General features: G+C 39.7%; 1 protein-coding gene and 1 long non-coding RNA gene across 5 annotated transcripts in view; one reads left to right on the forward strand and one right to left on the reverse strand.

The window, feature by feature from the left end:
* The window catches only part of GAREM1 (GRB2 associated regulator of MAPK1 subtype 1), a 209,410-nt gene that overhangs the window by 60,635 nt on the left and 121,956 nt on the right, over positions 1 to 26,819 (reverse strand). The window lies entirely within an intron of this gene.
* On the forward strand, positions 403 to 12,825 carry LOC139084531 (uncharacterized). The gene is made up of 2 exons (XR_011541977.1): positions 403 to 520; positions 12,323 to 12,825. It is a non-coding gene; the product is annotated as an uncharacterized lncRNA (long non-coding RNA).

Consider the following 26,819-nt stretch of genomic DNA (forward strand, 5'->3'; position numbering starts at 1 on the left):
CTTTATACATATGTGAGAGCTGGGGCTGTATTTCTAGCATGTTGCCCAGCTCGCCTCTGCACAATAAATATACACTATGTGAACGAGTGCCAGCGGACAGGACTGCTGACCTAAGCTGGTCAGTTGGTCAGAGCACAGTGAACTCCTGGCTCCCTCCATCGCTCTTCCAGAACCTAGTGCCAAAGCCTACACTAAGCATGTATTTCTCACTCCTCCCCTGGGCAGAGCCAAAGGTGTAGCACACAGGGAAGGCACACAGAACCAAGTCTTACCACTCTAAAAAGGAGGAGAAAAAAGGGAGGGAAGGTATTCAAGTCCCCAGCCATGAAGTCCCCAAGGGAACTGCCCTCACATGGCAACCTAGACTGAGAATCTATTCACTCTGATGATTCTAAAGTAGGCAGTTGGTTCTGTGATGTCTGCAGAGGAGGAGGGGAAAGAGCAATGCCTGTCCCCTCTCTGGGTAGAATACAGTCCCTCCTATTCACCATCCCACGGGAAGCTGTGAGGACTAAACGGAGTAAGCCTAGAAAAGTGTTTTGTACAGTGCTTGGCACTTAGAGCTTCATACATGTTTCTAAGCCCTGAATGCTGGTCCCTCCTATGTGTGCCCTGGAACTGTGCTTGAGCCCTTTCTGGGAAGACAGGCACAAAGCAGAAAGAGTATGGAGGACCAACATGGTGGTCTAGGACATAGATTGAAATGACAATGACAGAAATACACACAGGAGGAGGAGGGTCCAGTGTAGAGAGTAAAAAAAATTTTTTTCTCTAGACATATTGAGGCTGAGATGATAATAAAGTAAGGAAGTGGAAGTGTATTCAATAGGCAGCTGAACTTTGGAATGAAAGAAGTCAAAGTCAAAGAGTCAAATCTATAGGAGGTGACAGTGGAAGCTGTGAAGGTTAGGTTTTCTGCGGAGCTAGAGAGAGGGAGACATGAAGAGGGGAGAGAGAGAGAAAAAAAACAGGCACTGAGTCTTAAGGTCAACATAGGAGGGATGAACCAAGGAAGACAAAGAAGGAATTGAGAAGATGGAGGAAGTCAGGAGAGTGCACCATCACAGAGAGAGGGAAGAAGAGTTTCAAGGACAGTTCCCAGTAATGTCTGGTGTTACAGAGTCAAGGAGCAGAAAGCAACAACCATGGCTCTGACTATGAGAAGTCATTATGACTTCAAGCCAAGTTTCAAGGGAGGAGTGACCGCTGAGAAGACCAAGGCCTCTACAGGAATTGCTGGGATCCAGTTCTCCAAGTGAGAACTTCAAGAGTTCTTGAGAAACTTACTTCTTCAGAGCTAGGTATACAAACTCCAGTACAGTGAAAACCTAGCCTACTCTTGTTCATTCAAAAGAGACCCAAATACTGCAAATCTGTGTGATTTCCTGTGAAGAGGCAGCTGGCTCATGGCAACAGAGCTCATCCTCTGCACATTAGCTGTTCCAGATACTCTTCCTGAGCTGACAGTGATGCTTAACCCGGTGCTGATTTTTTTTTGGAACTTTCCTCTAGGTGCTCATCATTGGTGTAAATAATAGGGGTGGGGGAGCAGCTCTGAAAAGTTTGGAGAAAAGACTCAGGTCTCTATGCAGGCTGGTGTGCGATCTGCAGAGAGAAGAGCAAAGTCTATTTCTGTTCCTCCTAAGCATGAAAGCCATAACCACACAGGCCAACCCCTGCCATGTTGGGGAGGATGATTCAGGGCAAGATTTATCAGGGATGCTAAGGACTATATTGTGCACTGAGCAGTTAAGAACACTGTGTAATTACAGTCAGAAAGAAGCAGGTGTCTGGAGAGGAAGAAAAAGCAAAACCCCACACAAACTGTAACCAAGACAAATACTTCAATTCCCAACTTAACTTAGCCACTTCCCCACTAGAAAAATCTATAAGATAAGACGGAGTTTTATAGGAGGCTCAATCAGACCCTGAGGGGTGCAAATTTCTGATGAGTGATGAGAAAGCCCAGTGGTATATTTAGACTCCGCTGGGAACAGCTTTGAGACGGATGACACCCTGAGATGTCAGAATTGTTATTTTCGTGGAAATAAAACCTGCTGCCAAGTTTGTATTTACCAAAACTTCTCACCGTAAAAGAAAAATAAATAGAAAAGCAAAAATACTCTAAAACAGTTACATACTGGGAGGAGGACAGAAAAGGAGGAGGACGGTCTCAATACTCTTCAAGCCCAATTAACATATACCAAAGAAAGCACCAACTTTCTGTGGCAGAAGACAGTTTCCTGAGTGGGGTTCCACTTCGGAGAAGGGAGACCAAGGAGGTAGGAGATGGTAAAAGATGGAGTCATTTTCAAGGGCACACGTTGTTCTGACACGGTATAACTTAGTACTCATATTTTTGCTGGTTTCTTGGTCTCTTTTCAATGTAACTTTGACAAAGACTAAGGATATCCCAATCTTGTCTTCCTCCCCTATAACATCTCTCTTGAGATAAACAGGGAAAGACGACCCCCATTAGATTATCAATTCTCTGCCCTTTCTCAGTGAAAATCTATAATTTTATTTCCCTCTTCTTGGTAGAAGTGGGAAACAGTTTTTGGGGAGGACGATCAGGACAGCTGACAAATATCAGAGACACCTGCAACAGAAGGGAGTGTCTGATATCACCCTGTCTTTGCTGGCTAATGCCCACTCAGACTGGGGAGCTTTTAGGAATGCTCTTTCCGCCCACACCTTCCTTCCTCCTCAAATATAGCCACCTTCCCCCACTGCCAATTTTCAAATCGGCACAATGATTAATGACCCACGCAAGAACTTAATTTCCTGTCCAGTAGTACAAGGCTGATTTCCAATAAAAGAACTCACTCAAGACAACTATTTCCTCTCCACAGCTTCTAATCTTTTATTCAATTGTGGGCATTCTTCCCTCTCAGTGTGAAAGCAGAATCAATTTTTGAACTTCCATTTGTTGAATATTCCAAAGAATCACAGAATGCTAAAGCTGGAAGGGACCTTAAAGGGAATGTAATTCGACCTCCTCTTTTCTCGAAATTCAAGCAGGACTTAAGATGAAGGCTTTGACTCACAACTCTGTGCCCATGGTCAAGCGGCAAGCGAAGAGGGAATTACTGTCATTAAAGCACACAGCTTGGGTCTTTACTGGTCTCATTATGGAGTTACCTTTAATGAAACAGTCTATTTTAAATTAGGAACTAATCACCATGAGAGAATATTTCTGCAATTATGGGCTCACGCAAAACAAGTGTCAGTGAAATCCCTCAGATACAGCAACACAATTACCATGTTCAATTACCTCAGGACTCCTTAAATACCCATTGCAGATGTAATGAGTTGTCCTGGTTTGAACTACATGTATCCATCTCTTGTCTTCATTTCTCAGAAATGCTTGATAGATAACTCCACTGCTTTCTGTGAAATTAATTCTGAAAAGCAGAGGTTCCTAAACAAGATGCTAATGACTGCATAATATAGTACCTTCTTTAGATGCATGATTTCGCATAGACAATTCTAGTTACAATTCAGGAAATGCTTTCTGGGTTGATGCCTAAATTATCAGAAATTCACAAGTGAGGGTATGCAAATGGCACGGAATGGGTTGGGCTGATGGTGGGTTGAGGGACAGCAGAGAGACCACAGTAGCAACAGAGCGTGTGAGCAGTGAACGTGGACCTTGGAGAAAGGGTAATGGACATGAAGCTAAAAGACGCCACTGCATATCCAGCTCTACTTATTAGCTGTGTGCCCTTCCTCACATATTTTATTCTTTCTGAGGCTCAGTTTCCTTATCTGTAAGCAAACAATAATTAAGGCCTGCTGGAATGTTGTAAAAATCGTGTTAAAGAGTATGTATGAAAGCACCCACCACAGCACCTAGCAAATACGGTGCTCTATAAATACTGGGTGAATTTGAATATTGTAATTCCCTCGTGTTATGCTTTCTTCTTAGTTGAAACATCTTGATTGGCATAAAAAATGCAAATATAGGGCTTTATAGCATTTCATTATTAAAGTTAGCAAGTGGCAAAGATAGGATCCAACAAGTCTATTTGCATTGGCTCTGACCTATTTCTCACTCAAATGCTGATGAAGTAAAACTCAAATAGAGGTCATAAATGGCCACAGAACTTAATGATATCAATCTGAACACTGTAATGAAGGAAAACTTGAAGAAAAAGCATGGTCTTCAGACCAGATGAGCGCCACTGACCAGCAGCAAGACCTTGGACTGAGTATTTAACTTTCCTCCTCATCTATAAAGTGAGAACCCTACCAGTGACTTCACAGGCTGTTATGAGGATTAAATATTAGCAGATGTATGTAACACAGCTAGCTAGAATCCGTTCCATGATTCAAAGTGGGTGACTGAAAATGGTAATTGCTAAAAATATGAAGTCCAGGGGTCTTTAGGTGAATGCTATTCCTCTGTTTCCACTTATTTTATAAAACAGTAATGACACCAGCTGTTCTACCTACTGCACAGATTTCTTATGAAAATCCAGTGATATAATCTAGGATAATTGTCTGTATATTTAAGGCAAAAGTATATTATATTTTGGTACTGTTTTTGGGAAATTAGACCCTGGAAAACATATGTTTTATTTTTAATGGTCTGCTTTTAAAGCCAAAAAGGTCAAAAAGGTGCTAGAATTGGGACTAACAAAACCATATGTAATTTTGTTGTGCAAGATCAAATGGAGCTTTGGTTATAAACTTAAACTTCATCCACACAAACCAAGGCAGATGATGTACGCATGAAATTTTTTTGCATAGTTACAATATGTATGTAAGCCAGGCCAATTAATACCCACTGTGCTCTACAACTCAGCGTCTGGTACACGAGCTTGAAAGTGGCAGCTCAGGAGAATCCTGCAGCCCTGTGTGCCAACACTCAGTTTATCCACTTACAAGTGAGACTGCTGCCTGGGGCTCACCGCTTCCTATCTACATTAGTCATAGGAAAGAGGGGCAACTTTTCCCTTTCATGACCTTTGAGAGCTGGATGGTCTAAGGTAGAAAGTCACATTTTCAAAACTAAAGACTTGACCACACTTAACAGGATAATGAGGGGGATCTGAACCTTCAAAATGGCAAAGAGCTAGAGAGCCAGGAGATACTTCCAAGGGCTATAGAATGTCTTCGTGGGATGTTATGTTCTACTGAAAACTCAATGTGCGCTCCAAGCTTTCCCAGCCTAAAATTAGTGGGTGGTTTGCTCCATCATCACCCAGAGAACTCAGCCCGTCTGCCACTCGTAAGTTGGACAGCACTTCTACCCTAGCTGGCTCTCTCAGAGAGAGTATTTGGAACTTCCTTGGTTGAAGGCAAAACACATTAGCTAACTAACCAAACAAACTAGAAGGAGGCATATAATGCAAGTCCCAAACCTGGTGGACTCGATGACTGTGAAAACACTCCTAAATGCTATGGGCAGTGGGGAGGGTGACCCAGAGAGCGAAGGAGGAGGTTTCTTTAAGGTTTCAATCCTTATTTGTCGACAAATATAGTCACCAAAACTGCAGAACTAGAAAGGAATGGACTTCAAACCCAAATTCCTCTAATACCCACAACTCCAGAGGGATCAAGTAAGGCATATAATCTGGAAAAATTTTTTATTTCTTCTATCTTGAATTCAGGTGGGAGTTCTGTAAATATTCATTCTCATATTCTCTCCCTCTTCCCTTCCTCCTCCTTGAGAATTAAGGTGTTTCAGGGGGGCGGGTAGAAGGAGAGAGGGGAAAAGCTCAGTTTAAGGTGAGGAGACCTAGGTTCAATCCAGTCACTTAATGGCCAACAATTTGGCATGAAACCTAATGTTGCCAGTCTCACTTTCCTTATCTGTAAAATGGAAAAGAACCTCGAAATGCTGATTTCTATGTGTGAGTGTGTGTATGTTGCTTTTCAAAGGCAATGTAAACTGCAAAACAAAACAAGGAAATAACGATGCTTAAACGCCTCTAAAGCAAGAGCAAAGCTCCTGAACTAGCATAAGTAAGTAACAAAGGCCTCTGGCTCGTTAAGGCTCTCAAAACTTTGGATGTTTTGGGAACCTTACATTTAAGGTCTAGATGATCAGACTAAAATCTGAACCTCACACACAGCCCATCTTTTAGAGACCCGCAGCATTCCAGAGCTTTCCTGGAGCAGGCCATGGTATAGGCAAGGGCAGCTAGGGTGTGATGGTTCATTTTCTGTCAACTTGACTCAGCCACGGTTCCCAGATATTTGGTCAAACACTATTCTAGATATTTCTGTGAAGTATTTTTTTTTTTGGAATGGAATTAACATCTAAATCAGCAGACTTTGAGTAAAGCAGATTGCCCTCCATAATGTGGGTGGCAATCAGTTGAAGGACTTAAGAAAAAGACTGAGGTTCCCTGAGGAAGGGAGGAGTCTGCCAACAGATGGCCTTTGGACTCGAACTGCAGCTCTTCCCTGTATCTTCAGTCTGCTGGTCTATCCTGCAGCCTTTGAACTTGCCAGCCTCCGCAAATGCATGAGCCAATTCCTTAAAATCAATCAACCAACCAACCAATCTCTCTCTCTCTACGTATGTATGTTTGTCTACACACAGACATACATACACACACACATTCTATTGCTGGTTCTCTTCAGAAGCCCAACACACTGGGTTTCACATTTCTTAATTTTCTTTAAGAGTAAACCATGAAAATTTATTTCATATTGTTTGATTCTACTCCAACTGCAGATGTGAATGCTAGTCCTGTGGCCCATGATGAATGGCTGAAGAAGACACCTACTATGATTCCTGCAGACCTACTACGTGAAAACATTGTTCTAGTGCTGCAGGGAGATCTCTGAGGGCAGAAACAACATTTCTGCATATAATAGCTTCTCTGCAGACCTCTAAGAAAAGCTTCTGAAATAAAAAAGTGCTTGAGGAGCTATCTTTTGGGGCAAATAAAACTTACAGAATATCCATAGCCCAAGTTAGTATTTTCTAAGCTACAGAACTGTGCAGCCTAGGCAAAACAGGCAGAAGAACTGGAATCCCTGTGGATTGAAATTTTCTTTACAGAAGACAGTGGGCTTGGGCTGGGTCTATGGGAGGCGTTGCTGCCTGGACCACCCACCCACACCGTCAGCACCCACCTGGTGCAGACCGCATCTCCTAAATCTCTCTCTTGAGCCTAGTTTGCCTTAAGCCTCCACTGGACAACTCCTCCAGGATGCCACACAGGCATTTGTCATATACAAATCTCACCTCATAGTATTTCTCTCTAAATATGATTTTTACCCTCTGTTTCTTAACTTCCTAAATCAAAGTCACAATCCATAAAGCAAAATAAACCAGAAACCCGGAAGTCATCTTCATCATCACCGCATGGCTCCACATCCACTCCATCACGTACTATTATTAGTTGTTCCATCTGGATATTTCTCGAAGCTACTCCCTCTGCTCCATCCCTGCTATCTGAGTCCTGGCCCTCGACAATTTCCAGCTCTGCAGTGAACTATACACTGTGGCTCCGAACTCCACCCATCCATCCACCACACTGATGTTGGGGTGACTGCTCTAAGATGCAACCTAACCCTACAATCATGGCCCTGGCTGAAATCCTTCACCAGCTTCTCAAAGTTATTTGGATACAACTCAAAGTCCTTGGCAGAAATGACAATATCCTTCAAAGTGCAGCAGCTCCTCTGCTCTCCAGTGTCACTTCCGCCAGGTCCTCACAGAGCCTGTGGTCTCTCTTCCACACCAACCTGCACTCTCGGTTCAGTGGAACACCCCTTTGCTTCTCAGTGTGGCAAACTGCTGTGCTAGGCACTGGGGAGAGAATGGTGAGTGATACAGACAGTCTTGGCCTTTTAGAGGTTCTAGTCAAGTGATGAGGGGGGAAGGGATGTCAGTTATTAAACAGTCAGTCAAAGAAATATGTAATTACCACTGGGATAAATGCTGTAAAGAAGAAGAGCTCCGAGTCAGGGGGATGTGATCTTGTCTCAGAGACCCAGGAAAGGCTTTCCTGAGGAAGTCACTCTGACCTGAGACCTGAAAACTGAGCAGAGGTCAGGCTGCAGGAAATGAGAAGACTCGGGTGATTGGAGTTCAGAAGAGCAAAGAGAAGAAAAGCATCACAAGGACGAAGTTACGAATAGGCAGGAGCTTGTCAAAGGAGGCCTTGTAGGCAGTAATAAGAATTTCCCCCAGGTATCCTTGAGCCTCTTTGTTCTCCATTTTAAAAAAAATTTTTGAATGTTATAAAAGTAAAGTATATTTATTGTAACAACTCAACAATAGAGAGGGAAATAAATAACAGCAGTAAACACATAGTACTTACTAAGTGCCAGGCACTAAGTGGTTTCACGCTATTAATATCCCTATAAAGGAACAAACAGGTTAAGTTTAACTTGCCCAAGGCTATATGGTTAGCAAATCAGCGCTGGATGTGGACCCAAGCAGTCTAATCTTAGAGCTGGGCTCTTAGCCACCATGCTAAGGCCATCAATTGGCCCTTCCTCCAATCTCACCCCCTTAGGACTGATAAAAAGTGTTTCACATATCTTTGTATAGGTTTCTCTGGGCTCAATTACATGAAATCAACCAGACAAAAGAGAAGTGGCATATAATGGGCTTTTTTTCCTACAAAAGGGAAATTTTGATATTTATCTTAAGAGCAATGGGAAGCCACTTGAATTTATTTTGTTAACATGGCAGTAAAGCAATCAGATTTCTGTTTTAAAAAGATCCTCACACTCTGGTTCCTAAATGGGGAATGGGGTGGGGCTGAGAGAGGTGGAGGCGAGAATCAATGTTTTTGGAGCCTATTGCAATCCCTTGGGCATATTGTTCACACTGCAGAGTTTCCTTCTTTTTAAAGGTTGAATAATATTTCGTTTGTATACATGTATCTCACATTTTCTTTATCCATTCATCTGTCGATGGACCTTTAGGTTGTTTCCACATGGTGCCTACTGTGAATAATATTCAATGAACACTGTAGTGCTAGTATCTCTTCGAGATCCTGATTTCAATTCTTTTGGATAAATACCCAGAAGTGAGATTGCTGGATCAAATGGTAATCCTATTTTCAATTTTTTGAGGAACTTCTATACTGTTTTCCACAGTGGCTGCACCATTTTGCATTCCTATCAACAATATACAAGGGTTCCAATTTCTCCACATCCTCACTAACACCTGTTGCCCATTGTTTTTTTGATAACACCACCCTAACAGGTGTGAGGTGATTTCTCACTGTGTTTTCGGTTTTGCATTTCTCTGATGATAAATGACACTAAGTATCTGTTCAGATACCTGTAGGACATTTGTATGTTTTCTTTGGAGAAATGCCTATTCAAGTCTCTTGCCCACTTTTTCATCGGGTTTTTTGCTATTGAGCTATAGGAGTTCCTTATATATTCCTTATATATTTTGGAAATTAACCCCTTATCTGATATACGGTTTGCAAATACTTTCTCCCGTTCTGTAGGTTGCCTTCTCATTCTATTGATGGTTTCCTTTGCTGTGCAAAAGCTTTTTAATTTGATGTAGTCCCAAATGTCTCTTTTTGCGTTGTGTCTGGCTTTTGGTGTCATATCCAGGAAACCATTGCCAAGACCAACATCCAGAATCTTTTCCTCTATGTTTTTTTCTAGAAGTTTTATAGTTTCAGGTCTTATATGTTAAGTCTTTAATCCATTTCGAGTTGAGTTTTGTGTATGGTGTAATCTAACGGTCCAATTCCATTCTTTTGCATGTGGATATCTAGCTTTCCCAGCATGGTTTATTGAAGAGCCTGTCCTTTCCCCATTGTGTATTCTTGGCACTCTTGTCAAAGATCAATTGATTGTATATTTGTGTGGCTTTATCTCGGGGCTCTCTATTCTGTTCCATTGGTCTGTATGTCTGTCTTTATGCCAGTATCTTACTGTTTTAATTACTATAGCTTTGCAATATATTTTGAAATCAGGATGTATGATGTCTCCAGCTTTGCTATTCCTTCTCAAGACTGATTTGGCTTTTCATGGTCCTTTGTGGTTCCATGTGAATTTTAGAGTTTTTCACAACAGCACTTTAAACCAAGCTAGTTAAAACCAAACAAAACCAAATTTGTACTTCAAATAACTAGCCTCATGCGTTGCAGATTATAAATATTTTAGTATAACATATAACTATTTGCCTGTAATGCATTTACATCATCTTCATAGGAAACGGTGGCTGCCATCTTTACAGCTCTCTAGATTCATCTCAGCAGTTAGAATGCACATCCAAGTGTCAGCAAGTCACCCACTCCCCAGCAGGATGCCTAGGGCAGCAGCCCAGGATATCCACATGCACCTCCCACTCCCAGCTCTTCGGCCCAATGCCTCAATACAGAGGGCTGCTGCCTGGTTCTCTTCCATCCCAAGCACTGGAGCAGGGGGCGTTTCTCCACTCCCTTCCTGGGCACACTGGCAGTCTCTGGATCATTTCCTGCTCTGTTTCTGCCAAGGCTCAGATCTCCAGGGGCCTGTGCGCATCCTGCTCTGGTCTTCTCACATCCTACCCTGGAGGAAGTTTTGAAACACACAGCTTGGTAACTGGTATTAATATCACCTCTGCATTGTATTCACACAACTGTGCTGCCTCCCCCATCCCACCTCCAGACCCCATCTGTCAGACTGTTTCTGTTGGATTTGATCTCTTTTTGGATCCAGATATCCAAGTGGACTTAGATGTAATAGGCTACATTCTTTTTGAAACCTAGTCCTGCACTGCTGACTTCTTCAGAGAAATTATTAATAATTATGTCCAATCCTGTTAAATGGGAAAAAAGGTAACTACTCACTATGCTGAGTAAACAGCAATTTACTATATCCAGAAATGCCTAATTACTTGGACAATTTTTTTGGAAATTAAATGGGTAAAAGATTATGCTTAAGGATTTCTGATGCAAAAACCATTTTCAAAGTAAAACACTACCAAATGATAAAACACATGCATATACCTATAAATTTATAACAACGAAGCGACAGGTCAGAGAGCTGGTGAGTAGTCTATAGTCTATAAGCTAACCACACAAGTAAAATTTGCATGAGCAAATCAAATATTTGCATAGAGTACAGTTAACTTTTGATTATCCAGGGACAGATTAATTACAAAGTCACGGCATTTGTGAAAAGGTTAAAATGCCTACACATTAGTGAAATGTCTATGTACTACAAGACCATTGTTAGGAATCCAGTATTACTACCCAGCACAAAAAGTCCCAGTAGTCACAGTTCACTTAATCAAATTGTTGAAATCTAAATCAACACTAAGATTTGGCAAAAATTTTTAGTTGATAATTAGAAATATCATTAAATGGTAAACTAGTAGAACAAAAAAATTATATGAAAAAAGATAAAGGGCAAGTTTATTCCATTTTAGTCTATACTGACTTCTTCAAGTAGACTAAAAAATAGGAAAACGTTGAGGAAGTCTTCTCACTACAACCTTGATAAGGCAATGCTAATTCGGTTAAATTGTCGATGAGCACAGGAAATGGTAGCTTCTGGTTAAATTTGCTCAAATAAGCAAACACTTATTTGACTCTCAGGATGAAAAGGAACTGATGATTCACACTGCCAACTTGAAAATGACACCGTGGGCAACTTGACCTGGGTCTCAGAATCAGGCGATGATGACACCACTGACACAGGTAGTCAGAGGGAAGGGTCCAGCCAACCAAAGCAGATCATGTATGATGGAGCGGTTAATCATCTCAATGGCCTAAACACTGGATGTGGTTTCCACTAAGATTATACTAAGCCTACTTTATACTATACTTTGGGCTAGTTTTATTTTAACTTTGACTTGCGTTAAAGTCTGGGAGTCCCCACATAAAATGCCATGTGTATCAAATGTTGACAAGAATATCAACATCAACATATTGCTTCACTTTACCTAAGTGAAAAAGAAGCAAAGTCAAGCAAGTATAGAATTTTAAATGTAACAATTAGATACAAACATTTAAGGGTACCATCACACAAAACAAAATTATTGACCTTAATTGGCTTCCTGCTACCAATACAAACTCCAAATATAATTGGATCAACCTTTTATGAGAATTCCTTCAAGTATTCTGCAACTGTTTCATCAATATAAAGCAAATCCTCTTAGAAAGTGACAGATATTGTGAGAGGTAACTTGCTATGTGAAAAACGCGTCCAAGCCCTGGTTGATGGTTCTTTTGTTTCAGACCATATATAAAAATAAAATTCTAATACAACCAAAGGATTTGGGCACTCCTTTGGTGACTGGAGAACAAACAGTTTATTGTTCTGCTTATTTTTTTAGTGCATTAATGTTATGAGAATCATAAAATTGATCAACTTATTACTCCTGGTTGTGTTTCAGACACTGAAAAGTGAAAGGAAGTAGAATCATTGGATTTTGGAGAACTTAACATCATCTGATTCAAGAGCTTTTAAGAAGGTTCCCAAAACACAACATCAGAAGAATGTTTATAAAGCAGAGTTGAACTGCAGGGGACAAAAAGCCTTGCAGAAGGCAGCAGATCTGAAAAGAACTTCCCACCAAAGAGAAGGAGGTCATCACGAGGGTTAAAGAGAAGGGAGGAGACACGGTGTTGGCACCATCTCAGTTCAATTCAATCTTCAGTCTTGGCTTTGTTCACACTCCATTTCTGCTTGGAAACAGAATTTGGAGAAGTCTGAATACAAACCCACCCTAAGCCAGGTTTGAGGCCTTTCATTTACGGGAATGTGCATACGTTGTGTCTCCAACTACCAGCCATGTGCACACGACAACAAAAAGAAGAACTTATTTTAAGACAGGGATAAAATGAAATACTTGAGAGAATAAAAGATTAAAGTTTAGTAACAAGATAAAAACAAACACAGTTACAACTCTGGTCTATAGAAAGCACGGCTCTGCAGCCAAGGGCATTAGCTTCCTGTGCTTGATGAGCAAGGATCCTCGCAGTCTTCTAGTTGGCTGCTTGTAAACCAAAAAACAAAAGGGAGCTCGAGCTGGGAACAGGGAGACAAGAGAAACATCAAACAGAACCAAATTTGGAAAAACAACCTTTTCAAAGGTGAGCTGAGGGAACTGTACTAATGAGATAATAGAGAATGACTTTACTCAATTTGGGAAGACTTCTTGAGGAAGAAAGGGAATCTTCTTTAGGAAATGCCATAGGATGCACAAAACAAAAACGACAACTACTTTAACTCAAAATCACAGAAAGCCCAAACCACTGTTAATTAAAAAATATTTACGTATTTTGTACAACGTATAAAAGTAGAAAAAAGGGAGTATAATGGTGTATAAGGCAGTTTCTGTCCATAGAGAGACAATAGTAAGACCTAAAACAATAGAACAAAATGTGTAGCTTAACAGACACTTACCTTGGCTCTCCTTTCACGCCAGGTAACTGTCTCGTTTGTTTGAAGACCGCTATAGTATTCCATTGTATAAATATACCTTAAGCAATTCACTAATTTTGATCTGTCACTGTCATGAATTGATTTCAGGGAAGGTAGGATCTGGAAGCAGGACATGGTTGGACTTCCAGTCCCTTTCTAGCCCTGCAAATTCACTCTTGAAATTTCAGAGAACGTGGTGAGGAGTTCTAAGACAGGAATGAAACCTTGGTCCAGGCCTCCTTGCTAATTTGAAAACTACTTTTGGAATCTGCAATTATTTCTTAAAATAGAGATTTAAAAATCTCTGTATTCAAACTAGATTTTAATTTGCCTAGCTTAAACTTGTTTTGAAACTTTTGTAAAAAGCCACAAGGGAACACTCTAGAAATTATCAAGAGGATACATTATGCCGCTCAATGAGAACAAAGGGCAGAAGGCCAGAGTTTTGCCTATGATTAACAATACATGCTTTGGCCAGTGTAGCTGTAACAAGTCTCGTTATTCCGAATGAATCAAAACTTGGTAATTAAAAGAAAACTATTTTTACCTCCCATTATCATAAGAGAAATGCAAAGTAGGCAATATCCAACATCAGCCTAGAAAGTCAAGCAGAGCTCAATTTACACATTAATATCAAAGAAAATCCCCCTTTCCCAGAGTGTAAATACATAATTTACCAGCTCAAGTGAGAGGACATAAAAAAAATCAAATATATCTACAATATAAATATTAACTGGTATTTTATTTTTTTAGGTTAATTAGGTCATTAATGTACAACAACTGAGAGAAATCCATGAAAAACACACTCATCTGTTTGGTATTTACAAAGAATTTATAGATCACAGAATTTAGCCTATTTAGTCTAATTTTCCTAACATGTAGTGAAGCTGTCCAGAATCATTCGGTAATCAAAGCTTTACCTGTAAAATTTTAGTCAGACTATTGGTTCTTCAAAGATCATTGCAGAACTAAAATTGTATACATTGCTTTGGATCACATAGGATAACTAGATAAAATGTAGCAGATATAAAACAGAACGGGTTTATTTTAAAACTCTGTTCCCTCAAAGTCCATAAAATTGAACTTATACACATTTGAAACATTGGAAGGACTGAATTCTTCATGGTCCTCATAATTTCTCCATAAACAATTGAAGTCCATTAAGTTTAACAGGACAGGTAAATACAAAATTAAACATTAGGTCATTAATGTACAATAACTAGCCATTTTTCTAAACAATCTTCGAAAACTTTTGGGTTTTTCTAATGTTTATGGTTTACAGGTCAAAATCAGTTATTAAATAGTTAGAAATAATTATCTACAGCACAGTAGTTTCCAATTAGCTAGCCAAGAACTAAGTATTGCAAGACACCTGAGAATTCTGTTCATCAAGTAACATCTCCTACATACAAGTATTTCTTTCCAAAAATATAGATGCCAACGTTATTTGTAAAAATTTTTAATCAATAAAATATTATAAATAAATATACAAAATAAATATTCACCAGATGAGGGAATACTAAATTAATAAAATTTCAATTTATTACACTAGGAAATCTTACTTCTCTCACCACCTGATAAATTTTTGGTCATTCTGCATTTCCTTTATCAACAGATATAGAATGTATCATGTGGGCTTGTAAACTGTCATACTGTTAAAAATGGATCCTTGATTTTGAAAAGGTAGCATAAAATACTGAAAACAAGGCTTGCTTTTTTAATCCAGCCCTAAAACTTCAATGAGCTCTGAAAGGCTATGTGCCCGAGTCCAGGGAATGTGGAACACAGCATGAGAAATGTGAACATTCTTGGTAAACTGACATCATCATGACAAGTTTTGGCTGCGCTCCAAGCGTCTGAAGCAGAACCGAGTCTTGTTTGTGAAGTGGGGGAAAGAAACTTGGGCTTTCTGATTTACACCTTGGCAACAACGAGAGATAGTTAAAAGGAAGGGAACACTTTTCATGTACAGTCACCGGCAAGTTTCAGTGAAGAAATGAGAAGAGGAGAAAAGAAAGTTATTTGAAAAGTTAAATACTGGCCCCCCACCCCTTTCAGAATGAGTCATTCAGAGTCTCTCTCCTCTCTAAATATATATACCCATGGAGACATAAAAAGGTCCATTTATGAAGTAATATAACCACTTTACAGTTTGGAAAGTAAGAAATAAAATAACCCTTAACAGCTTAACCTCAATAGAACTACCCTGATTAGGATTTTTGGCTAATATTAGTACATTCTGGCCCCAACTCCTTTAAACATAGAGCCAGGCCTTTAAAGATATTAAATACAGACCCAAAGACATTTAAATTAGATATAAAGAAGGATTAAACATTTCTACTCAAACTTCTGGATGTCACTATTTCTGACTCTACGTGTGGTCCAGCTGATACTGCCTCAAACTAAGACAAGACCCCTTCTTGCTAGGAAATTTGAAAACAGCTTTTAAATGTAGTTTAAAAATAGCTTTACATGTCTTATCAACTCGTGTAGGTTGTGAATTGCTTTTTAAAGTTCTTATTTGGATGTTTGTCCTTCTTTATTTAGCAACTATAAATTCAAGACTTTTCACTTCTACCTTATAGAATAAAAGGATAATGTGAGTTATAAAAACACCAAAGTTCACACTGTAGAAACAAACCAAGTTACATCCTTCTGGTTTCAAAATACACATGAAGCGGGGCTGGGCTGGTGGCGTAGTGGTTAAGTTTGTGTGCTCTGCTTCAGCATCTTGGGGTTTGTCGATTCGGATCCTGGGCGCCAACCTAAGCATTGCTCATTAAGCCATGCTGTAGTGGCATCCCACAAAGACGACCTAGAAGGACTTACAACTAGGATATACAACTATGTACTGGGACTTTGGGGAGAGAAAAAAAATAGAAAGATTGGCAACAGTTGTTAGCTCAGGGCCACTCTTCCTCACCAAAAATGAAAAAAAAAAAACCACACACATGAAACCCAACTGGTCAAAGTTTTACATTTCTGTTTCATATTAAGTTTTATGGCCTATCAGGAATGTAAAGTATGGTGTTTTAATAAAACTGCAATTTATTAGACAAGTTCCTACTTTTTAATAAATGTACTATTTTTTGAGTGGTATGTCTATTTTTAACTGGAAGGAGAGCAAACATTAGCAAAATAGTTTGTGAGAAAGTTGACAAAACATTTATCTAGGAACCTGTATTTTAAATTAATTTCTTAGTCCTTTGGTTAAACTTCTGATGCTTCTGTCTTCTCAACCGTTAATTTTTAATGGTGCAATGTTGTATTTCCTCACAGCATTAAAAAAGTTTAAAGTAATCAATGATGCTATATTAACATAACTAGGAAGTAATTTTCATTCCATTGCGTTAATAGGAAGGAGCACCGATGCACCACTTGAATGCATTGAGTGCCTTAGTCACATATGCTTCTTAATCACAATTACACATTCACTTTCTCGGCTCTCCAACGGTTTTAAAAGGTTATCTTTAGATTGCTTGCTCATTAATCTGATTCAAATTTATTAGTAGAGAAGACTTAGGTAAAACTATTGATGCAAGCAGGAGATGTAACTGTTAACAACAATTACAGTCCTTGGCCTCAATTTAACTCAGATATAAATAACATATTAATAAAGGTTCAGACACTTTCCATGAGAAGCTTTACAGTGTGGATTAAAGGGCCTGCGTGACACAAGTTTCACACAATTCAACAAAGTTCATGAATACATACTCCACTTACCCGAGTTTAACCAAGAAAAGTGTGGAGACAGTTCAAGGACAATCTTAAACATTCAATGTCCTGGAAACCTGGTTAATACACATTCCAAATCATATCTTGAAAGAGGAAAATGTAAGTATTTCTAAAGCACTACCTTGTCTTTTTTTCATGCTTCTCACTTGAACAGAAAGTATTAATAACACAAAAAAACCCAAATTTTGCTCAGCAGGACTGGATACCACAGTTTAAATCTGACCAGCTACCCTACATTAAAATTCTCAGCACATTCCTTGAAAAGATGGATTAAAATATTAGTTTCCATGCCATAAAGAAACGTCTGTGAAAAGGAATCTTTTCTTCAGTGTAGGTACACAGCTGTTGATATGTAGATTTATGGAATTATATGTATCAGAAATACATGTTTTTCTGTGCAAATGCATTATGTCTAAGATGCTCAAATTGAAATGCAAAAATAATATAAAGTGATTAAAAAGTGCTTTCAGAGCTAAAAATCCTCAATGTTAAAACAAAATGAACAACCCCCATTCCCTCTCAACCCCAACCCCCAACAAAGCCCTTTTGAGCAGCTGCAGGATCCACTCTTATCAGAAAACAGGCAGCCACCAATTTACAAATGTATGGTATTCCAGAAGTTCAGTTATTAGTCAGTTCTTCAAAACTTTAACATTTTCCCAGGGAAACAAGATTACAATTGGGGATTAAGTTGCTAGATCAGCACACCAAACCTGATTTAAAACATACTAATACTAAGACAGGGCCAAGAGCTCTGCAGAGCACTGGGAAAATGCATCCCAGGCGACCCCACATGGGGTGGCAGGGACCCATCTTCTTGCGCTGCCAGGCTGTCCTGAGACTCTGTGGGGAATCTGGTCCTCCTCACTGCTAACCCAGAACCCTTTCACTGCCAGTCACTGCAGGAGGATCTGGGGCTGTGTGCTCCATAAGGCATGGCTGGGGAGTGGCCACTAAGAGGTCCACCGTTTCGGGAGATGAGGAGCAGAACCAGGAGTTTTGAGAGGACAAGTTGAACAGGAATGTGGCAGGAGGCAGAGAGGGGTAAGGAGGTGAGATGGAGTGGAAAGTGGAACAGAAAGAAGAGAGGAGGCAGGCTCTAGGGGTTGGCCAGTAAGAATTGATGAGAGCCAAAGTTGACCTCCTCCTGCTTTCTGTGGATCACCTGTCTTTCCCCAGGATCAGATTAAAAAAACCCGACCTGTGAACATCTGTGACTATGAGGGAAAGCAAGACTCTCCTGGAAGAAGGGTTTGGAAGGACGGAGGAGGAGGAGAGAGAATTCCAGGCAGATCTGGGGTCTTGTAGAAGAACCTCCCCAGCTGTGCCCACGGGATAGAGGAGCTCCCACTAGCTCCCTTCTGGAGCCGCTCCTAATATGTAAGTGCTATAAATTGAGAATACAAAGGGAATTAGAATACAAACAACATAGGAGTTCAATTAATTTTTTATCAGTAGAGGCCAACTCACACTAAATCTTTCAACTATAATTTTCCATATGCCAACTAGATCATGGGTTGCTTTCGATAGAGTACTGAGTTTTTAGAACAGTCAGATGTTAATATGAAAATAAAAGTTACACTGATTTTCTATTTAGAATGAGGGCCTATATGTATATCTTTTTTAACTGACTTTTATTTCATTTATGTTAAACTAATATTTTTAAATGTCCTCACATACAGATATGTACAAAGTTCTAATCGGATGCTAATGAAGTCAGAAGCACTTATTTTATTTCAACAAATACCTTTGTTTTTTTGAGGAAGATTAGCTCTGAGCTAACATCTGTTGCCAATCCTCCTCTTTTTGCTGAGGAAGACTGGCCCTGACCTAACATCTGTGCCCATCTTCCTCTACTTTATATGTGGGATGCCACCACAGCATGGCTTGACAAGCGGTGTCACCCCCAGGATCCAAACCAGCAAACCCGGGGCCACCAAAGCACAATATGCAAACTCAACTGCTGCACCACCAGATCTGCCCTGTCAACAAACACCTTTTGAGGGCCTCTTGTGTGACAGATATTTTCTCAGTGTAGAGGATACACCAGTATTGAGTCAGAGAAGTGCTAAATGCTACTTTTATTTCTTAGTAACAATACTGCCACATAAAGGAGGTATTGCCTCAACTTTTAGCTGGCCTTTGAGCACTACCATTTATTTATATAATAGCTATTTCATTAGTGTACGGCCAACATCTTTTGACCTTGGCCCAACTATAAGGGTTAAGAGAATCTGTCACACTTTGATAAGTGCTCAAGTAACTGGCATAATTTATTGAATTTCTTGCTTTGATTGTATCAAGATCTTCTTAAACTATAGGCTAACTGGCATAATTTATTGAATTTCTTGCTTTGATTGTATCAAGATCTTCTTAAACTATAGGCTTTAACCTATGAGGTACATTTGGTAAAAGTACCTTAGAAATAACATAAAGTTTACCAATAAATTAAGAACAAGAAGACAAAGATGAGTCGTGGAAGGAGGAAATGCCTATTTAATCAATTTGACTACAATGAAATCACACCACCTTTGGCAAGTGGCTTCTAAGGTGCCTTCTGATTGTGACACGATTCTCTGCTGTCCTGAGCGTGTAAACATATGGGCCAATGGAACCTGAACCTTTATGATTTAGAACTGTTAGACGGCTGGGGAGAAGTTACCATGGAAGAAGGGGAAGCAGTGGAACTCATGAATGGAAGGAGACGGGAAGGGAGAGGAAGGAGGGAGGACTAACTCTTGAAAGTCAAGAAAACTAAGTTTTGTACTTAGAAAGATTATAAAATCTTTTATTAATAAATTGATTAGGTAGAAATGAATGATTACAAATAAAAGATGTCCTATATGGGTCTATGTTATGAAATTGATGAATATTAGTGAAGCCAAAGGAACTACAGATAACATATATGTGAGGTGTAAATCATGTTGATAATCTAAACCAACAAATTCATTAGCAGTATAAAGTTGCAGTAAAAATGAAAAAGTAATTTAGTACCAGAGGTTGTGCCTTTCCTGCTCCATGTTTATGTTTTGTGTCCTCTACATTGAAATTCCTATTAGTGGTGAAAATATTACTTAAGAATATAAGCAAAACAACATTAGCAAAGGATTATGTGAAAGAGTTTCACATATTTTGTGTGCACTTCCAAATATTAATAGCTTAGTCTTAAAGTATGAAAAAAGTCATTAAAATACATAGATTTGCCAAATTTAAGACATCTGTATTATATAATACATTGTATTTCAGTGCCTAAAAGAGTGCCTGGTACCCGGCACATTAGGTCAATAACTATTTGTTATATGACTGAACGAATGTTACGACAAAGGAGAGAGAGCTCTGGCTGGAAGAATTGCAGTTTCAACCTGAGAGTCCAAAATTAACTCTAACTGCCACCAGCACTCCCTCTCCATGAAATCTGGTTTCTTTTCTACGTACAATGCAAATTTAAAACTTTAATAACACATTGTAGCTAAGAGAGAAACAAACTATAATACTCTCTAAACCTCCACAAAAGCAGGATTGACATTTTGATCATTCCAGAATGGGCTAGAAGAGACCTCAGAGATAGCAAAGTCCATTCCCTCAAATCACTGGTTAAACTTGGCCCAGAGAGGTTAAATGATTTGCTTGAGGTCACACAGCAATGTAGCAATTAGAATTCTAGTCCTATGACTTCCCTCCAATGTTTTACTCTTCATTGTGTCTAAATAAATGTTTTGTGAGAAACCAGAAGTCATGGGCAAGATATGCGAAGAGGGAGTGACAGTTTAAGAGAAGAGTCTCAGGATCACTATGCATATTGATGAGCTCACTTGTAATTATGGTATTGTTTTTTCCCGAAACTCTCTAGTTGTACAGTTTTACATATTTACATGTAATTCCTTTTTAAAAAAACCTCACAAAACAAGAAGCCTATGATGAAGAAAAAAATAATGCCACCTAGAATTGTATTTTTTCATAAATAAACAAAAATGTTTATTTTGCATCTTCGGAATAGACAAATTTTAGAGACGGCTGTTTTATCTGGATTTCTGTTTACGATAATTATTCATAAATTTTACTTGAAGAAATCAAGAATAGAGAGGAAAGTGGTCAAAATTGCTAGCTGTACATTCAAGTTTCAGTAACTAACAACAGGGGGAAAAATTCAACAAACACACAAACATATTAGAAATTTCTTACTTCATTTTTATCTTTTTAAATAATCACAACTAAAAATTACTGGTTTCATACTGGTATTTATGAATATGGGGGAACTAAGGAGTTCTTTCATAGTATCCTGACACCCTGAAATTTGATTTAAATTCACAGAGAGAACAAAGAAAAGTGTTTTAACAGGTTAAAAAAAAAAAAAATTATGAAGGAAATGGAGGATTTTTAAGGAAATAGACGCAACCAATAGGTTATAAACCTCCCAAACTGAATATGATTAAGGTCTACACAATTCTTGAAAAAAAGAACAAACACCTAGTAGAGTGAACAGGAAAATTCCACACACACTTACTATTAGAGAAGGCTTATTTTAGAATATGAATATATCTATAAGGGCTCTTGGTTGCTATGAGCAACATTCTTACAACCACATTCTATTGCCTGAATCAGGTCATGATTACCCCAGACAGACCTCATCATTTGAGAGAAGCACTTTTTCTTTCATTCAGGATTTCTAAGGGAACGGCTTTCATCTTAGGCAACCAAACATCTGGCTCCTGGGTTTGTTTTAAGGAGCAAAATGGGAAAAGAATGAATCACCATGAAGCAGGTCAGGTTAGCAATTTTTTCCTATTTCAAAAAAAAAGTTATAGTCTCCAAACCTTTTTCTTGAGAAAATGAGTAATTCAAAATGTACTGATAATTATATATCAGGGATTTTCATCCTGTGTCAAATGACCATTCACACTTATCTTCTGTGTTTGCTTTCTCAACTCTTACATACAAGCCATTTAACTACACAATTCCAGAAAGCAAAAACATCCAAGAGGAAAAGGAGTGAAATTACACAAGTTTTACTGCTAGGTTTTTTCAGTTTTCCCATCACAAAGACAATTAAATAAATGTAATTTTTGGGCTCCTCTCTTTGATTCTTGGAACAAGCTCTTCTATTTACCCCTTTCCTATTTAATGACCAGATAGTTTAATTATTTATTACTCTGCTCCTCTGCCCACTTCTACTTGTTTAAATTTTCCAAATACATAATAATAATAACAACAAAGATGACCACTACTATGCTCACCACCACCAGATATTAAGAACTTTCGAGATGTCAGATACTGTACCAGTGCCTTATTTATGTCCTTCAATCTCCTCTACATACATGGTATTATCATGACAATTTTACAAATAAGAAAGAGACTCACAGCGTTAAGCCATTTGCCCTGGCCTAGCAAGGAGCAAAACCAGGATCTGAACCCAGGTTTATCTGACTAACCCAAAAATCTCCAAGAAGGTGTGAAAACTACCTCCTCAGAGAACCATTATGATGCTATTGAAAGGTCCAAGACTTTTAGTTTTGCTGTTTAAATTGTGTCGTGCTCACCCTGCCCCCCAACCAATGGCTTCCCATTGTACGTTATCATTTTAAAATGAATACCTTAACGGAGTTCTCAGTCCTGGCTGTGTGGCCCCTGCCTGCCTCCGCAGTTCAATCCTGTGCCACTCCACTCCTCCCTTTCTGAGCTCTGGAGACAGGGACGCTCTTCGGCTCCCTTTCACAGAAAGAGTTTATTCTTGCTTCAAGTCCTTTGCACACTCTGTTCCCTGTGCTGGCAGTACTCTTTCTACTAACTCATCATTCACGTTTCAGTTTACAAGTCATTTCCTGAAAAAGGTTTTTCCTGAACCCAATCTAAATTAGCTCTTCCTTTTCAACTCTCAAGATACCCTGAGCTTCTTATTTACAGCTTCCATCTCAATGTGTAACTGACGAGTGTCTCTCCCTCCCTGGACTGTGAGCTCCCCAGTGACGGAGACTGACTTGATCTTGTTCCACCTTCCATCTCCAGCGTCCAGCACAGTGTCAGGCATGTGACCTGAATGGATATCAAGAGTCACTACAGGCTGGGAAAAAGGCAGGCCTCCACTTGTTTCATCAGCTTCACCTAGCACTCAGCATTAAGTCATGCCAGAATTAATGTTACCTGTGTGGGAACTCTCACCCTTTACCAAACTGTTTATCCAAAATGTAAAGAAAAAAAATTTCATCTAAGCCGCGAATCACATATATTTCCTTATACTAAACACAGCTATCTCTAGAACCTTGTAATTTTAGGTCATGAGTAAGATATAACTATAAATAGCTTCTTTGATGAAATACAGCAGAACATGAATATCCAAATTAGTTGCGTCTTTCAAATGTATCATTCTGGGAGCTATGCAATGATTACTGTGACACTGTTATTGCTCTAGACATTTTTAATGCTCCTTTTTGGTAACTGCTTTTAAAATCAATTGACTAACCAAACAAGAAAACCTGTCTCCTCACTTTATGGTGACAAGCCATTACCCCTTGGCACCATGTGTCCCTTCCCTCTGTAGACATGTGACACACTCAGCCCAGCCCCCACACAGAGCTTGAATGACACCCTAGTCCCACCCATGGGCCTCTGGCTGGCTGGCAGCACAAAGACTTGCAGCAGGAAGGCCACAGGTTCACTCAGCCCATGGAGGAAGGGGACAGAGGAGACCCTCTCAGAGAGCACACCAGACTTGTGTGCTTCCCAGGAACACAGGTGTGTGCCCAGCCAGGAAATGAGGACTGTCTGCAGAGGGCGTTGCTCACTACAAGAAGTCAAGCGAGGCCTTCCAGTTGGCCATAAAGGGCCTGATTTTTGTCCTCTTTGCGTCCTCCTTGCTTGGGGGTAGGGGGGAGGGGACGACTTTCACACCTCATGGTCACCATAAACTTCCTCCTCTCAAAATGGGGCTGCAAGCTGAGTGTACCACTTCTCTGTTGTGGAGCACTGATATTCTTTCCTACAAAAACTAACTCAGCATGTAGTTCAGAATTAAAAATAACCAGGGGCTGGGGGCAGAGAGGGAGGAATAGGCAGAGCACAGAGGATTCTTAGGGCAGTGAAACTACTCTTGATGACGTTATAATGATGGATACATGCCATTACAAAGTTGTCCAAACCCAAAGTATGTACAACACTGCTAGAGACTGAATGTTCGTGTCCCGTCCCAAATTTATATGTTGGAACTTAATCTCCAGTGTGATGGTATTTGGAAGTGGGGCCTCTGGGAGGTGACTAGTTGATAAGGGTGGAACCCTCAGGAAGGGGATTGGTGGCCATATAAAAGAAACCCTAGCGAGCTCCCTCACCCCTTCAGACATGTGAGGGCACAAGCCAGCGCCTTGATCTTGGACTTCCCAGCTTCCAGAACTATGAGAAATAAATTTCTGTTGTACCATAGACCACCCAGTCTATGTTATTTGGTGATAGCAGCCAGAATGGACTAAGATAAACACCAAGAGTATACCCTAATGTAAACTATTGGCTCTGGGTGATAATGATGTGGCTGTGTAGGTTCAGCAATTGTAACAAATGTACCGCTCTGGCGGAGGAGGTTGATAATGGCGGAGGCTATGCATACGTGTTGGGGAATCGAGTATACAGGAAATCTCCCTATCTTCCCCTCAATTTTGCCGTGAACCTAAAACTGCTCTAAAAAATAAAGTCAATTAAAAAAAAATTACGTCTTTTTGTGTCAAATGTCTTCTTTAAAAGGACAAAGAATCTATTAACTAATAAAAGATGCTAGAACGGTTTTCTGGGACATCATATAATACAAGACTTCTAAAGTCTCTTGTGAAGAACATCAGTTTACTCCAACCCTTGTGGCTATAGCATGGTAAGAACAGGCCACTAGAAGGTCAGGGTCAAAGGAAGTAGTATCAACCTCAGTCAGGCCAGGATCCAAACAATGTATCTATTAGAAGCAGGTCTGGTTACATAATTTGCAGGGCCCAGTGCAAAAGGACAGTGTGGGGCCTCTTGTTCCCAAATAATTAAGAATTTCAAAAGAGCAATGGCAGAGCATTAAACCAAGCGTGGGGCCTGTGTGACTGCACAGGATGCAAGCCCATCAAGCCACATCTGAGGAAAGGAACCACATAGCCAACTCCAAACTGCCCAGCTGTGCGTTCAGCTCACATCCCTCTCACTGTGACATTCATATGTTGTTTCAAAACTGTATGTGGCAGGCTTTGTAAAAAAACCTTGCCTCCTGCTTTAACTTTTTAACCAAAGTAACACATGCCCGTAGTTTTAATAGTCAGAAAGTACTGTGTCTTATAATGAAAAAAAAAAAAAACAGCGGCCCCTGCCTCACACCTCCCAACCTGATGCCTGCTCCCCGGAGGTGTACATTTCTGGCTCTTGGAGCAGTTTCTTCTGATATTTGTCTCCACGTTTCTAAATATATATGATTTGTATGGATCCTCCATGGATTTCCTATTATGCAGAAGGCTTCTTGCCCCACCTACATTCACTCAACACACTCCCGCCTCAATCTCCCCAATTTGGTTCCATGACAATTTAATTTTGGGATTAAAATCAATATTCAATGTTTATATTATACAGTTCACAGTGGAACCAAAGGGATTACATATCCTTTCCTGTGCAACATTCAATCTTTTTCCCCTGGGGTAAATAACTGCCTTACAGTAGCTTTTTTTTTTAAGTAACCAGGACTAACTCTTGTTAATCTAAAACATAAAAACCCTCTCAATTGGGTCAAACACATCAGGTAATCTACTGGCTCTTTCCTTGGAAAAAAAAATGGTGTTGATGATCACCTCCATCCGTTCCTTTCCTGCAATATCTGTTATTCAAATATTGAGCCTCGTGCAGACATTCTCTAACTTGTTTCTTTTCTTTCCTATCTTATCTCCTCTCCTGTAGAAAACTTTACTTTCTGAGAAAGTTCCTCATCTTTAGCAATCTAATCATTCCAATGAATTTCTTTACTTCTGCAATATTTTTAATTTCCAACAGAAGAGCTTGCTTATTTTGACTGCTTCTGTAAAAAAAAAAAAAAAATGCTGTTTTTGTTTAATAAATATCCTCTGATCCCTTTCAGGCAATTAAGGAACTTTTCTTCTGATTCCTGGATGGCATTTCTGCCAAGGCCCTTTTTTCTGGTGTGTGGTTTGCTCTTGACAGTGACGTTGCAGACATTCCCCGTAGTCTGACGCTCCTTTTGCCAGTTCTTATTTAAGAGGGAGGCACTGAAACTCAGATGGGAAGTTTTGTGTGTATGAATAGGGCTGGCTGACTGGTTAATTTCACTGAAGGGTGATCAGCTGGGGAGCCTACTATTTCCTTAGGGGACCCGTACATGTTAACATCTTTAGACCTTTTAGGGGGGGTCACTTTTCCCAAAAAGAATCCTCCCGCATGGAGGAGTCACAGCTGGCCAGAAAACACCCCAAAGCCCAGTAGGGCAGGGTTCTGGGGGTTAATATTGGGTGTTTTGACTTCCACAGAACTCCTGTTCTTAGTACTGGTATCTCATCGTGACCATGGCTCCATTCTTCTGAAAATTTGATAGATGCTGGGTGAAATTTCCATAATTTATTCTAGAGATTTGTTAATATCTTTCACTCTGTCATCTCCTCTCTCATGTTTGTTCTTAAGGATCTACCCCTATTTGTTCCCTTACTTCACATTCCTGGGTTTTGGGACAGAGCAAATCCTAAACACCTGTGCTGAATCTGCACATTTCACCA

The sequence above is a fragment of the Equus przewalskii genome, chromosome 7, assembly GCF_037783145.1.
Source record: "Equus przewalskii isolate Varuska chromosome 7, EquPr2, whole genome shotgun sequence".
Taxonomy (NCBI): domain Eukaryota; kingdom Metazoa; phylum Chordata; class Mammalia; order Perissodactyla; family Equidae; genus Equus; species Equus przewalskii.